General features: G+C 45.4%; 1 protein-coding gene across 1 annotated transcript in view; it reads left to right on the top strand.

Moving 5' to 3' along the window:
• The first annotated feature begins 8,181 nt into the window (after positions 1-8,181).
• The window catches only part of LOC148537804 (speedy protein 1-A-like), a 31,602-nt gene continuing 24,265 nt past the window's right edge, over positions 8,182-15,518 (top strand). The window contains exon 1 of the mRNA XM_088460167.1: positions 8,182-8,251. The gene's annotated coding sequence lies outside the window, so the exon portion shown is untranslated. The remainder of the gene's footprint in view (positions 8,252-15,518) is intronic.

Raw genomic sequence — 15,518 nt, forward strand, 5'->3', positions numbered from 1 at the left:
GAATAAATGTATTTTATATATAAAAATTGTAATATTTTCTAGTACTTGTAAAAATTTTCAAACAATACAATAACTTGGATAAAGAGTAGTTTGAAATTAGAAGTATATGAGATAGTTAGGAAGAGAGAGATTATTGTAGAGTGCAAGGTGCATGAAGTAATGTGGATGAGGAGAGAGAGGAGGGTATATAAGAACCAAGGAATAGAGAGAGACATGTGGATAGAGGGGATAAGCATGGCGGAATAAGATATATGTAGGAATGCAGATGAGGAGAGAGACAGAAGGAAGTTATAGAGTCAGTGAGCTGCGTGCAGTAGTGTGGGTGAGGAGAGAGACAGAAGGAAGTTATAGAGTCAGTGAGCTGCGTGCAGTAGTGTGGGTGAGGAGAGAGACAGAAGGAAGTTATAGAGTCAGTGAGCTGCGTGCAGTAGTGTGGGTGAGGAGAGAGAAGGAAGTTATAGAGTCAATGAGCTGCGTGCAGTAGTGTGGGTGAGGAGAGAGACAGAAGGAAGTTATAGAGTCAGTGAGCTGCGTGCAGTAGTGTGGGTGAGGAGAGAGACAAGGAAGTTATAGAGTCAGTGAGCTGCGTGCAGTAGTGTGGGTGAGGAGAGAGACAAGGAAGTTATAGAGTCAATGAGCTGCGTGCAGTAGTGTGGGTGAGGAGAGAGACAGAAGGAAGTTATAGAGTCAATGAGCTGCGTGCAGTAGTGTGGGTGAGGAGAGAGACAGAAGGAAGTTATAGAGTCAGTGAGCTGCGTGCAGTAGTGTGGGTGAGGAGAGAGACAGAAGGAAGTTATAGAGTCAGTGAGCTGCGTGCAGTAGTGTGGGTGAGGAGAGAGACAAGGAAGTTATAGAGTCAGAGAGCTGCATGCAGTAGTGTGAGTGAGGAGAGAGAAGGAAGTTATAGAGTCAGTGAGCTGCGTGCAGTAGTGTGGGTGAGGAGAGAGACAGAAGGAAGTTATAGAGTCAGTGAGCTGCGTGCAGTAGTGTGGGTGAGGAGAGAGAGAGAAGGAAGTTATAGTCAGTGAGCTGCGTGCAGTAGTGTGGGTGAGGAGAGAGACAAGGAAGTTATAGAGTCAGTGAGCTGCATGCAGTAGTGTGGGTGAGGAGAGAGAAGGAAGTTATAGAGTCAGTGAGCTGCGTGCAGTAGTGTGGGTGAGGAGAGGGAAGGAAGTTATAGAGTCAGTTAGCTGCGTGCAGTAGTGTGAGTGAGGAGAGAGACAGAAGGAAGTTATAGAGTCAGTGAGCTGCATGCAGTAGTGTGGGTGAGGAGAGAGACAGAAGGAAGTCAGTGAGCTGCATGCAGTAGTGTGGGTGAGGAGAGAGACAGAAGGAAGTTATAGAGTCAGTGAGCTGCGTGCAGTAGTGTGGGTGAGGAGAGAGACAGAAGGAAGTCAGTGAGCTGCGTGCAGTAGTGTGGGTGAGAGGAGAGACAGAAGGAAGTTATAGAGTCAGCGAGTTGCGTGCAGTAGTGTGGGTGAGGAGAGAGACAGAAGGAAGTTATAGAGTCAGTGAGCTGCGTGCAGTAGTGTGGGTGAGGAGAGAGACAGAAGGAAGTTATAGAGTCAGTGAGCTGCATGCAGTAGTGTGGGTGAGGAGAGAGACAGAAGGAAGTTATAGAGTCAGTGAGCTGCGTGCTGTAGTGTGGGTGAGGAGAGAGACAGAAGGAAGTTATAGAGTCAGTGAGCTGCGTGCAGTAGTGTGGGTGAGGAGAGAGACAGAAGGAAGTTATAGAGTCAGTGAGCTGCATGCAGTAGTGTGGGTGAGGAGAGAGAAGGAAATTATAGAGTCAGTGAGCTGCGTGCAGTATGTGGGTGAGGAGAGAGACAGAAGGAAGTTATAGAGTCAGTGAGCTGCGTGCAGTAGTGTGGGTGAGGAGAGAAACAGAAGGAAGTTATAGAGTCAGTGAGCTGCGTGCAGTAGTGTGGGTGAGGAGAGAGACAGAAGGAAGTTTTAGAGTCAGTGAGCTGCGTGCAGTAGTGTGGGTGAGGAGAGAGACAGAAGGAAGTTATAGAGTCAGTGAGCTGCATGCAGTAGTGTGGGTGAGGAGAGAAACAGAAGGAAGTTATAGAGTCAGTGAGCTGCGTGCAGTAGTGTGGGTGAGGAGAGAGACAGAAGGAAGTTATTGAGTCAGTGAGCTGCGTGCAGTAGTGTGGGTGAGGAGAGACAAGGAAGTTATAGAGTCAGTGAGCTGCGTGCAGTAGAGTAGGGGAGGAGAGAGACAGAAGGAAGTTATAGAGTCAGTGAGCTGCATGCAGTAGTGTGGGTGAGGAGAGAGACAGAAGGAAGTTATAGAGTCAGTGAGCTGCATGCAGTAGTGTGGGTGAGGAGAGAGAAGGAAGTTATAGAGTCAGTGAGCTGCGTGCAGTAGTGTGAGTGAGGAGACAGAAGGAAGTTATAGAGTCAGTGAGTTGCGTGCAGTAGTGTGGGTGAGGAGACAGAAGGAAGTTATAGAGTCAGTGAGCTGCATGCAGTAGTGTGGGTGAGGAGAAAGAAGGAAGTTATAGAGTCAGTGAGCTGAGTGCAGTAGTGTGGGTGAGGTGAGATACAGAAGGAAGTTATAGAGTCAGTGAGCTGCAAACTCGGTAGGTGCCTGATGGGGCCGTACAAACTACTGGGCCATTGTACAAAGCAGGTACATTGTGGTTATCGAGAAACTAAGGGGTTTCTTGGTCCGGCACCCATTAATCGCAAAGACCATTGATCAGTTAGGTTCTTTGGGCAATGCGATCGAACCACATAGTTATATAAACTGTGATTGTGAAGTGGGTTGTTGTGGGAGTGAAACTGCTGGCAAGGTTAGGTGTTATTGGAACTCCTAGATGCTACCAGTGGGAGTAAATGCAAAATATTAAGCGAGTGGTGAAGCTTGGAGTTAAATTCACCACAAGTAAAATAATTCGCTAGGCGGTTATTTTACTCCTCGTTTATGCACGCGGACCCTATCGCTTAGCAGGAAAGTGGTGCATAGCGGGAAGAAGCGGGCAGCTGAAGCTTGGTTTAATGTCGCCACAGGTAGAATAATTTACAATAGGTGGTTATTCTGCTCCTCATTGTGCAAGCCGACTGTAACGCCCGGCGGGCCGACTGTGCATAACGGGAGGGAGTGCGTGAACGTAGCTCTATGAAAATCGTTCACCAATCGAAATTGATAAGCGTTTTCTCAGATGGGTGCAAGGCAATCTCTAGTAATGGTCGATGATGTGCTGCTGATGTAAGGGCCGACTGGATCGGCCAGGTATGTTATGTTTAAAAAGTATGGTGCGTACGCTTCGGCGTATTGTAACATATGGGTCAACATGACCAAGGAATGTAGGAAATCTTTTCCTAAAATTGGTAGCTTTGAATCAGAGGTACTGAATAATGTTAGAGAGAGTTTATGTTTAGTGAAATCTCTAAAGAAAAGGATAAAGTTTAATGACTATTTAAAGTTGTGGCAGTACGAGGGAAACAAGTTGCTTAGCGGTGTGCACGTGATGCTAACTAGCGTCACGCCCACGATGCAAGGGAGCATGTACGCAACGCTAAATTGTGTGTGTGCCAAGAAAAAAGCACGCACGCACAGCAAGGTAGCATTGCGGAAGGTATTGTTAGTAGCGCATGCACACCACCTCTGCCCTATGCAGATGGGGGTCAAGGTACAGTCGATCTCAAAAATCATAAAAATGTAACAAGTAACTTGTACCCTCCCCTAAGCAACTATAAGGAACATATTTTTGATGCAGATGATGAACCTGTTGTAATGTCAGCTCTTTCCCATGTTGCCCAAATGTTAGATGTACCATCACAGCAAGTACAGGTAACTGCCCCGCTAGTACCAGAAATGGAGGTAGCCTCACCACTGCAGGAAGTATTAAGACCCGATTTAACAGTAGTGGAGACTGTTAATACCATACATAGTAGTAGTAGTCTGAACCCTCAACCAGGTAATCAGGCCAAAGGTGGCAGGCATCCAACCCGTCCGGACAATAACTGTTCCAATGGGAATCCGGATGCACATGGTGTAATGGCCACAAGGAATGTAGCGATGCATTGTCCATGGACAAGAGCAGAGCTACATTCCATAATGGCAGATTTCCCTGACCCTAGGAAAGAACAAGCAAAGTGTCAGAGATTTGTAAAAGATTTAGGTAATGCTCATGAGCCAACCAACAAAGATTGGTAAGTGGTATTACGGGCCTGTCTTCCACACAATACCGACGTGAAAAAGTTTATCACAGCCTGTGTATTGGATGGAGATAGTCCCATAACTGATGAAGGTAATCAGGACAATATAGCCCGCATTGTCACCCAGTTGGCCGTAAATTTCCCAGTAGTAGTTAAGTGGAGTACGATTTTTACAATTAAGCAGAAAGAGAGTGAGGATGCAGCAGATTATTTCACCAGAGCACTGCAAACTATTACACAATACACAGGTATAGAGGATATAAATGACAACACACACCACAGGAAAATGACAATCACAGTGCTTATGGATGGTCTTAAAGACACGCTAAAGGCCAGGGTTCAGACCTCACTTCCTGATTGGAGGGGAGTTACGGTAGACACACTCAGGGAATCTGCAATTAAACATGATAGAAACATCCTTTGGAAAAGAGAAATGCAGAGCAAGAAACTAATGGCTGTTAGTATTCAAGCTCTGGAAGGAATGCAAATAACATCACAGCACTCTTATCACACACAGCCACAATACACTAATCCCACACAACCTCCAAACCCTTATCCCCATAAACAACCACAATCTTTTCATACCCCCCAATCCTCACAACAACAACCTTTCAATACACGTCAACTACGAAGGTGTTATAGATGTAACAAGGAGGGGCACATAAGTAAAGCTAGACAGTGGGAAACCCCAAACCAGGTAGCACCGAGATACCCACAGAAGAGACACCCACCACCGTCAGGACAATTCCAGCCATCACCTGCTCACATTGTAGCAGTGAATGCTTTGCTGGAAGAAGATAATCAGCTCTAGGGGTCAGGTCACACTTGTAGTCTACAGCCAGTCAGGTTAACTGGGAGTACTAGGGAAGAACCTGTAATGATGGTTGATGTAGCTGGTACTAAACATTCCTTTCTTGGAGACACAGGGGCGACCAGATCAGTGATAAAATCTCCATCTAATTTACAAGTGACCAGCAAAACAGTACCAGCAATGGGTGTAACGGGTAAAGTGCAACATTATCCTTTAAAGAAATCTGCAGAGGTTACTATCGGTCCATTGCATACCAGGCATTCCTTTCTCCTGGCAGCAGCGGCCCCTACTAACCTACTGGGAAGGGATTTATTATGTAAAATGGTATGTGCCATTTATTGTACCCCTGATGGTATATTTTTAGATATCCCAGAGAGAGTTGCGCACGAGATGAGGGATATATTGGACACTCCCCAAAGGTTAATGTTTCACTCTACTGTTTCAATCCATCTCAGGTAGAGCAGATGTTATCTCAAATACCAGCTTCACTTTGGACCAAAGATGGACAGGACACTGGATAGCTGGCAAATGTAGCTCCCGTAATGGTAAATCTAAAAAAAGGGAGGCAAGCTCCAAAAATTCCCCAGTACCCGTTAAAACCAGAAGTAGAGATAGCGGTTTTTCCCATAATTGAGTGGTTACTGCAACAGGGAATTTAGTCCGTACAGCAAGTGTAGCCAATAGTCCCATTTTTCCAGTGAAGAAGGCTGGGGAGGGGCTATAGGTTAGTACAGAACCTTAGAGGGGTTAATAAGGTAGTTGAGAGCCAATTTCCCGTAGTGCCAAATTCAGCTGTCATTCTCATGCAGATCCCACCAACTGCAACCCATTTTACTGTCATTGACCTCTGTTCTGCCTTCTTCTCTGTCCCTCTTCATCCTGACTGTCAGTAATTATTTGCATTTACATACAGGGGGGTACAATACACATGGACATGATTTCCCCAAGGCTTAATAGACAGCCCCAGTATCTTCTCCCAGGCCTTAGATGACTGTTTACAATCTTTTCAACCTGCCAATGGATCTGTTCTAATACAATATGTAGACGATTTATTGTTGTATTCTGATTTGTTTATGTCATGTTTAAATGATACTAAACTACTGTTGCTTCATCTCTCACAGACAGGACACAAGGTTGCTAAGGACAAATTACAGCCATGCCAGATCAGGGTTAAATACTTGGGACACTGCCTAACCCAGGGGTTAAGACATCTGACTAATGACAGGATACAGGCCATATAGACCATGACACTGCCGTAGAACCAACAGCAAATCCGTACCTTCTTGGGCATGTGTGGATACTGCAGATCATGGATCCCAGGTTTTTCTGTTCTGGCTTTACCATTGCAGAACTTAGGCCCTCATTCAGAGGTGCTCGCAAGAAGCGAGCACTCATTCTGAAAGAGGGCGGCCGCTTCCTTTTTTTTAGTGCGGCCTCCTGGTCGCTAGCTAAGCTGTGGGTTACCACCCACAGCTTAGCGACCGACCAGGTTAATGGTCATGATGGTGAACACCATCGCGACCATCGGGGCTTGCGACGAGACCCTAAGGTTGGTTCTCGCCAACCGCAAGCCCCAGGGAGCTTCCTGCTCTGATCGAGCAGGAAACTCCCCACTGACATCACTGATGATGTCAGTGTGGCCGCCCATAAAATGGTAGGCGTTCCTTAGGGAACGCCTACATTTTGGAAACCAGCTCCCCGGTCCGCCTACAAAACGGGGTGAGCTGTTGATCAACATCAACAGCCGCCCCTTTTGTAGAGAGCTCCGGAGCAAGAGAGTTACTCTCTCGCTCCGGGGCTTGCACATGCGCAGTGAGGCCACTGCGCGTGCGCACTGCTAACCATCGACCCAGTTGCGAGCACATCGGCGCTTGTGACCGGGTCTGAATGAGACCCTTAGTCTCTTCCTCAAAACTCGATCGTACACACAGAGGAAACAGAGCAGGCTTTCCTTAACCTTAAGGATAGTCTGATAGGAGCACCTGCATTGGGAATACCTGATTATGAAAAACCTTTTGATTTGTATTGTACGGAAGCTAATGGTTGTGCAGCAGGTGTCCTCACACAAAAACATGGTGGCGCTAGCAGCCCCGTAGCAAACTATAGTGCACAATTGGACACTGTGGCAAGATCACTCCCAATGTGTTTAAGAAGTGTAGCAGCAACTGCTCTATTGGTCAGTAAGAGTGAGGATATAGTATTAGGCCATGATATGATTGTTCATACACCCCATGCTGTATCTGCTTTGTTGAATTCTGCCCAAACCAGACATGTTTCCTCAGCTAGGTTCACGAAATGGGAACTAGCTCTAATAGCACCTGCAAACAACACCATTAAACGGTGCAGTACGTTAAACCCAGCAACGTATTTGCCATATGTGCCTCAGGATACACAAAGAGTGGAGAGAGGTGAGTCGCTGGTGGAAGGTGAGTTCTGCAGGTATATTGATGCACATGATTGCATGGAATATTTGAATCAGACCTTTACTGCAAGACCTGACATACATGATACACCTTTAGAAAATGTAGATGTGACATTTTACATGGATGGGAGTTGTCATAGACAAACTGACACTGGAGAGTTATGTACAGGTTATGCTGCTGTAAATGATGAGGACGTTATAGAAGCTGAACCCCTTGGTCCACCTCACTCTGCCCAAGTGGCTGAACTGGTGGCATTGAGGAGAGGTAATTCAGCTAACATCTACACTGACTCCAGGTATGCCTTCGGGGTAGTGCATGATTTTGGTGCTCTTTGGCATCCTCGAAATTTTATGACAGCAGCAGGCACACCAGTAGCACATTCATACCACATAAAAGGACTGTTGACAGCGATTCAGAAACCAAAGGCAGTGGCCGTCATTAAGTGTAAAGCCCATACATGTGAGGACGATGCGGTGTCACTGGGCAATAAAAGGGCAGACAGCTGCCAAATGGGCAGCAGGTTTAAGAGTGAACATGCCAATTAACCAAATCATGATGTTTGAAACGATTGATATGTGTTACATTCAGGAAAAGGCAGTCTGGAGATCTCTGGACTCAGGAGAGATGGACAAGTTAAGCCGCTGCCACCCAAGGCATACTACGCAAGTTTGGCTGAGGCAGCGCAAGGTCTGACCCACCTGGGAAAGCAAGCTATTTGCAACTTGGTCAGGGCATACTGGTGTGCACCAGGTTTCTCTTCCCAAGCCGAAAAGAGGGCAATGAGGAGAACGTTGGAAAAACAATACCAACCGAGCCATCCCACATTCCTCCGACAGACGGACCCTTTCAGGTAATACAAATTGATTTAATCCAATTACCACCCTGTAGGAACCTCAAGTATGTTTTAGTTTGTACAGATGTATTTTCTAACTGGGTAGAGGCATACCCAGCTGCCACTAATACTGCTGCGTTCACTGCTAAAAAGATTGTACAGGAGTTTGTATGCAGATACGGTATCCCTAGAATTATTGAAAGTGATAGGGGTACTCATTTCACAGGTAATGTCTTCCAGAACATGTGTAAGTTGATGGGCATTAATGATAGCCTTCACACCCCTTACCGACCGCAAGCCAGCGCCAAGGTGGAGAGGGTAAATGGTACTATTAATAATAAATTGAGTAAGATCATGGCAGAAACTGGACTGGGATGGCTAGAATCATTACCGCTAGTCCTTCATAGCATCAGGACAACTCCTAGACCCCCTCTTAATCTGCCCCCCCTTTGAGATACTGTTTGGTAGACAACCTCATTTGATTGTAAGTCCACAGGAAGATTTGAAGAGTAATAATGAGGTTACTGTGAAGTATCTTATAACAATGATTAAAAGGTTGAAACAGCAGTAGCAGAAACTGAAATTGTTGTCACCTGATATGCCAGAAACAAACTGTCATGATGTCTGAGGATTATTGTATTTGTGAGTTTTGTGGGTCCCTAGTCTATGAGAGATGCATCCAGCGGTGTAAGCCTAAGTATAACCTGTAGGGGTGGGTATCCTTTAGAGGATTATCATAACATGGTGGGCAAAGATCATCATAGGTATATTTACTATAAGATAATACATTGGTTTATTGCTTCAAACCCTTAACAACCTTGTATAACTAATAAATAATGACACAGACAACAAGAGCTTGGCTAAAAGGTCACAGCTTTTATTTATAATTAATTAACCTAACCAGGGTGGCAAGAGCTGCTGCAGACTCAGTTCCAGCTTTCACCTCACTCAAATACTCACGGAATGACTGACACACGTCCCCCCTGAAGACGTACTAACGATGCGAGAGTCTCACTTCCCCTCTGGGCCAATCCGAGGCACCTACGCACTGAAAAGCACCTGTGTCCCCCCGCATGGAGAAGGACAACTTCACCAGGTTCATCGAGGGCAAGTGCCCCACAAAGTTATCTTACGCCATATAAAGCCACTGAGCTGCAGCATACTCCCGCCAAAGCCAGACTCCAAAGGAAACTGGCCCGCCACACAAAACGACCGAGCCCCAGAAACACAAGTCCTTATTGCTCACAAGACCAAGGCCAATTAAGATGCCTTCCGACCAGACGGAAAATTCCAAGTTGCATCACCAACAAAAGCTATGACACAGAACCAAGCTACTTAGCAACACAGCAGAAGGCTACTGACACATTCACCCTATCTTTGACACACCATGCTTACATGCTGCTCTCCACATCAACATTGAGTCACCCGATTAGATTACACAAACCTCCTATCCGGTCATTATTTCCAACCAACCTCTCAACACAAACAATCAACTCCATCTTCCAACTGCACCACGTCATTGCTCCCGACAGGCAAGCCCACTCACCAATCACCTAATGTGGCCACCAAGGACACCGCAAATCAAGCATGAAACTCAGATCCAAACCCACACACCTTTCTACTATTTGTCACCCATAACACAACAAAAATGGTGCATAATCAAACCATGTCACTCCATCCCAAAATTATAAGAGCAAAACCATACTGTCAACTGCAGCAATTCCTGTGAAAATCAAAATTCTGTACCATGAGCACTTCATCCAACCCAACCATCCCTCCACAACTTTGAGAAGAACACATAACAACTACCTAGCAGGGATGCATAAGAGGGGAAACAAGTAACCCGAGTGAAGAGGAAAAAACTAAAAATAAACCTACCCGTGAACCAAATTGGGTCAGATCAAGGCTCCCGGGAGGAAAAATAAAAAAACCCTTCACAAGCCCCTCAATTTTTGAACGCTAGTTGTTCAACGATTGGCTGGTAAAAAACGTATCAGGTTGGCTCCAGGTGCGAACTACTACTTGTCTCAAAATTCAAGTCTCGTAATCAGCTCATTTAGAAGACTCTAAAATCTGCATGTACATGGGAGATGCCCCTTTATATGCTGCGCCAATAGCTACCCCAATTTGAAAGAATTAAGTACCAACAGCTGAATCATACGATCCTCACCCAACCAAAACCCTGTCTTAACTGTAGCAAGTGAAATTTGGAAAGCAGGATAAGATCGTGATGTAAAGCACCATTGTGACCCACCAGCAGGGAGCCACCACTATAATGCACCGAAAGGTGTACCAGGTAAATAAATATCAGGATGTTGAAAAAAGAAAACTATCTTCCTTTTGCAGTATACAAACACTGATTGAGTAAATTATATATGCAATAAAATAGATGTGTGTACACAGGAGACCCCCATATCAGCTACACCCTGAAAAATGCATGACAGACATTCTTACCCCTTAATATACTAACAAAATCTTTAAAAACAAAATGAACATACTTTAATGACACCCAACAACTGTCTTCACCTAAAACGCCACAAATTTTTACAGCCAAAACAGGAACAAACGTAAAAGAGATGCCTGAATCTCGCCAGAAACCACCTGACCCATAAGCAAGCAACACTCTTTAACAGCTGTATGTCATAGAAACACCAGGAGACGTTGCGAATGGGGAAACTCCAACCCAACCTGTATAACATAGCGACAATAAAATGACTGGGTTGGGTCATGACTACCTCCAACCTTACAATAGATGAGATCCCCACTGTCGCTGCCACCAGGTGGTCCCTGGACCAACCCTGTGCTAATGGTTCCAAACAAAGGAGCAAAGCAAATATTCTAAGACGTAACCTATGAAGATGGCTAAGCCCATAAGCTCGTAAAGTCCGCCAGCCTAGCTATTACATCCGTAGAATCGTGATGAGAAGCCGCATCGCCAACTGAAAGTTAAAATATAAAATTTGACAATGAAAATGCACAAAATGAACTGACCCAGGATTGCAAAACGAAAATTGAAGATGCCTTTGGTTAGGGGTGTGCACCGGCCACTTTTCGTGTTTTGTGTTTTGGTTTTGGATCTGGATCTTTCTTCGTGTTTTGGATCTGGATTGGTTTTGCCAAAACCACCCTTCTGTGTTTTGGGTTCTGGGTTTTGTGTTTTGGATCTGTATTTTTTTGAAAAAAAGCATAAAAACAGCTAAAATCACAGAATTTGTGGGTTTTTATGCTCCTATTCAATTATTAACCTCAATAACCTTCATTTCCACTCATTTCTAGTCTATTCTGAACACCTAACACCTCACAATATTGTTTTTATGGCCAAAAGGTTGCTCCGAGGTAGCTGGATGACTATGCTAAGCGACACGAGTGGGCGGCACAAACACGTGGCCCATCTAGGAGTGACACTGCAGTGGCAGACAGGATGGCAGTTTGAAAAACTAGGCCCCAAACAGTACATACTGCAAAGAAAAAAAAGAGGTGCAAGATGGAATTGTCCTTGGGCTCTACCACCCACCCTTATGGTTGCATAAATAGGACATGCACACTTTAACAAACCAATCATTTCAGCGCCAGGGTCTGCCACATGAATGTGGCTGAAATGATTGGTTCGTTTGGGCCCCCACAAAACAAGCTGGCAATTAATGTGTCCTTGCACAAACTGGCTCTACGGAGGCAAGATGTCGTCCTCATCCTCCTCATCCACCGATTCCTTGGGATAAAACAGGAAAAAGGGATTTAGGTGTCCCTGGACTGCTAACGGTCTTAGCCAAAGTTTCTGAACTTGACAGTAACTTTTTATGAACGCGCTGCAGGTGCCGTATAAGGGAGGATGTTCCTAGGTGGTTAACGTCCCTACCCCTACTTATTTCACCTTTACATATGGTACATATGGCAAGACAGTTGTTGTCCGGATTTGGATAGAAATATTGCCAGACCAAAGAGGTGGAATGTTTGGTCATCTGCCCAGGCATGACCGTGATGGGCTTTTTCAACCCACGGACAACAACTGTCTCCCCCGGAGCCTGAATTAAACAAACCACATCACCATCAGAATCCTCCTCGCCAACTTCCTCTTCAGCGCCAGCTGCACCAGTATCCTCATCCTGTTGTACTTCAACAGTGACATCTTCAATTTGCATATCAGCAAGTGGACTGTGGGTGCCATTCCTTGCCACTCCGTGTCGTAAATGGCATATTGGCAAGTTTACGTTTCTCTTCAGATGATTTAAATGTTTTTTTCAAGGTCATTTTCCTGAACTTTGTCATTTGGGATTGTATGTGCCCTCAACTATGACATTGGGCATCGGCCTTGGCGGACGACGTTGATGGCATGTTATCGTCTATGTCATGACTAGTGGCAGCAGCTTCAGCACTAGGAGGAAGTGGTTCTTGATCTTTCCCTATTTTATTTTTATCGGAGAAAGTTTGGTCCTCCATTTATGTTATATTGATTTGATATATACGTGCGGCTAAGGCGCACACAAACACAGAAAATATTTTTTTTTTTTGCTGGAGAGTAGTGCACTTTGTGGGTTACACCACCCTTTAAGAAATGAGCCAGCTGGCTCTTTACTTATGGGACACAGGCGCACGCTTGGCGCTGCTCCATTGTTGATGCACGTGCAGCCACAGTGCACACAATTCACAAACACAGAAAATATTTTTTTATTTTGTTTGGAGTGTACTTTGGGGGTTACAGCACCCTTTAACGGTCAAGCCAGCTGGCCTTTTACTTATGACACAGGCGCACGCTTGGCACTACTTTGTTGATGCACGTGCGGCTACTGCACACACAATTCACAAACACAGAAAATATTTTTTTATTTTGTTTGGAGTGCACTTTGGGGGTTACATCACCCTTTAATAGTCAAGCCAGCCGGCCCTTTACTTATGACACAGGCGCACGCTAGGCACTACATTGTTGATCCACGTGCGGCTACTGCGCACACAATTCACAAACACAGAAAATATTTTTTTATTTTGTTTGGAGTGCCCTTTGGGGGTTACAGCACCCTTTAACGGACAAGCCAGCCGGCTTTTTACTTAAGGGACACAGGCGCACGCTTGACGCTGCTCCTTTGTTGATGCACGTGCAGCCACAGTGCACACAATTCACAAACACAGAAAAAAAATTTTTTATTTTGTTTGGAGTGCCCTTTGGGGGTTACAGCACCCTTTAGTGGTCAATCCAGCCGGCCCTTTATTTATGGGACACAGGCGCTCACTTGGCACTACTTTGTTCATGCACGTGCGGCTACTGCGCACACAATTCACAAACACAAAAAAATATTTTTTTTTATTTTGTTTGGAGTGCCCTTTGGGGGTTACAGCACCCTTTAGCGGTCAATCCAGCTGGCCCTTTATTTATGGGACACAGGCGCACACTTGGCACTACTTTGTTGATGCACGTGCGGCTACTGCGCACACAATTCACAAACACAAAAAAATATTTTTTTTTATTTTGTTTGGAGTGCCCTTTGGGGGTTACAGCACCCTTTAGTGGTCAATCCAGCCGGCCCTTTATTTATGGGACACAGGCGCACACTTGGCACTACTTTGTTGATGCACGTGCGGCTACTGCGCACACAATTCACAAACACAAAAAAATATATATTTTTATTTTGTTTGGAGTGCCCTAAGGGGGTTACAGCACCCTTTAGTGGTCAATCCAGCCGGCCCTTTATTTATAGGACACAGGCGCACACTTGGCACTACTTTGTTGATGCACGTGCGGCTACTGCGCACACAATTCACAAACACAAAAAAATATTTTGTTTGATTTTGTTTGGAGTGCCCTTTGGGGGTTACAGCACCCTTTAGTGGTCAATCCAGCCGGTCCTTTATTTATGGGACAGAGGCGCACGCTTGGCACTACTTTGTTGATGCACGTGCGGCTACTGCGTACACAATTCACAAACACAAAAAAATATATTTTTTATTTTGTTTGGAGTGCCCTTTGGGGGTTACAGCACCCTTTAGTGGTCAATCCAGCCGGCCCTTTATTTATGGGACACAGGCGCACACTTGGCACTACTTTGCTGATGCACGTGCGGCTACTGCGCACACAATTCACAAACACAGAAAATATTTTTTTATTTTGTTTGGAGTGCCCTTTGGGGGTTACAGCACCCTTTAACAGACAAGCCATCCGGCTTTTTACTTATGGGACACAGGCGCACGCTTGGCGCTGCTCCTTTGTTGATGCACGTGCAGCCACAGTGCACACAATTCACAAACACAGAAAAATGTTTTTTTATTTTGTTTGGAGTGCCCTTTGGGCGTTACAGCACCCTTTAGCGGTCAATCCAGCTGGCCCTTTATTTATGGGACACAGGCGCACGCTTGGCACTACTTTGTTGATGCACGTGCGGCTACTGCGCACACAATTCACAAACACAAAAAAATATATTTTTTTATTTTGTTTGGAGTGCCCTTTGGGGGTTACAGCACCCTTTAGTGGTCAATCCAGCCGGCCCTTTATTTATGGGACACAGGCGCACACTTGGCACTACTTTGTTGATGCACGAGCAGCTACTGCGCACACAATTCACAAACACAAAAAAATATATTTTTTTATTTTGTTTGGAGTGCCCTTTGGGGGTTACAGCACCCTTTAGTGGTCAATCCAGCCGGCCCTTTATTTATGACACACAGGCGCACGCTTGGCACTACTTTGTTGATGCACGTGCGGCTACTGCGCACACAATTCACAAACACAAAAAAATATATATTTTTATTTTGTTTGGAGTGCCCTTTGGGGGTTACAGCACCCTTTAGTGGTCAATCCAGCCGGCCCTTTATTTATGGGACACAGGCGCACGCTTGGCACTACTTTGTTGATGCACGTGCGGCTACTGCGCACACAATTCACAAACACAGAAAATATTTTTTTATTTTGTTTGGAGTGCCCTTTGGGGGTTACAGCACCCTTTAACGGACAAGCCAGCCGGCCTTTCACTTATGGGACACAGGCGCACGCTTGGCGCTGCTCCTTTGTTGATGCACGTGCAGCCACAGTGCACACAATTCACAAACACAGAAAAATGTTTTTTTATTTTGTTTGGAGTGCCCTTTGGGCGTTACAGCACCCTTTAGCGGTCAATCCAGCTGGCCCTTTATTTATGGGACACAGGCGCACGCTTGGCACTACTTTGTTGATGCACGTGCGGCTACTGCGCACACAATTCACAAACACAAAAAAATATATTTTTTTATTTTGTTTGGAGTGCCCTTTGGGGGTTACAGCACCCTTTAGTGGTCAATCCAGCCGGCCCTTTATTTATGG

The sequence above is a fragment of the Taudactylus pleione genome, unplaced genomic scaffold (assembly GCF_031769625.1).
Source record: "Taudactylus pleione unplaced genomic scaffold, aTauple2 ptg000043l, whole genome shotgun sequence".
In the NCBI taxonomy this organism is placed as follows: Eukaryota; Metazoa; Chordata; class Amphibia; order Anura; family Myobatrachidae; genus Taudactylus; species Taudactylus pleione.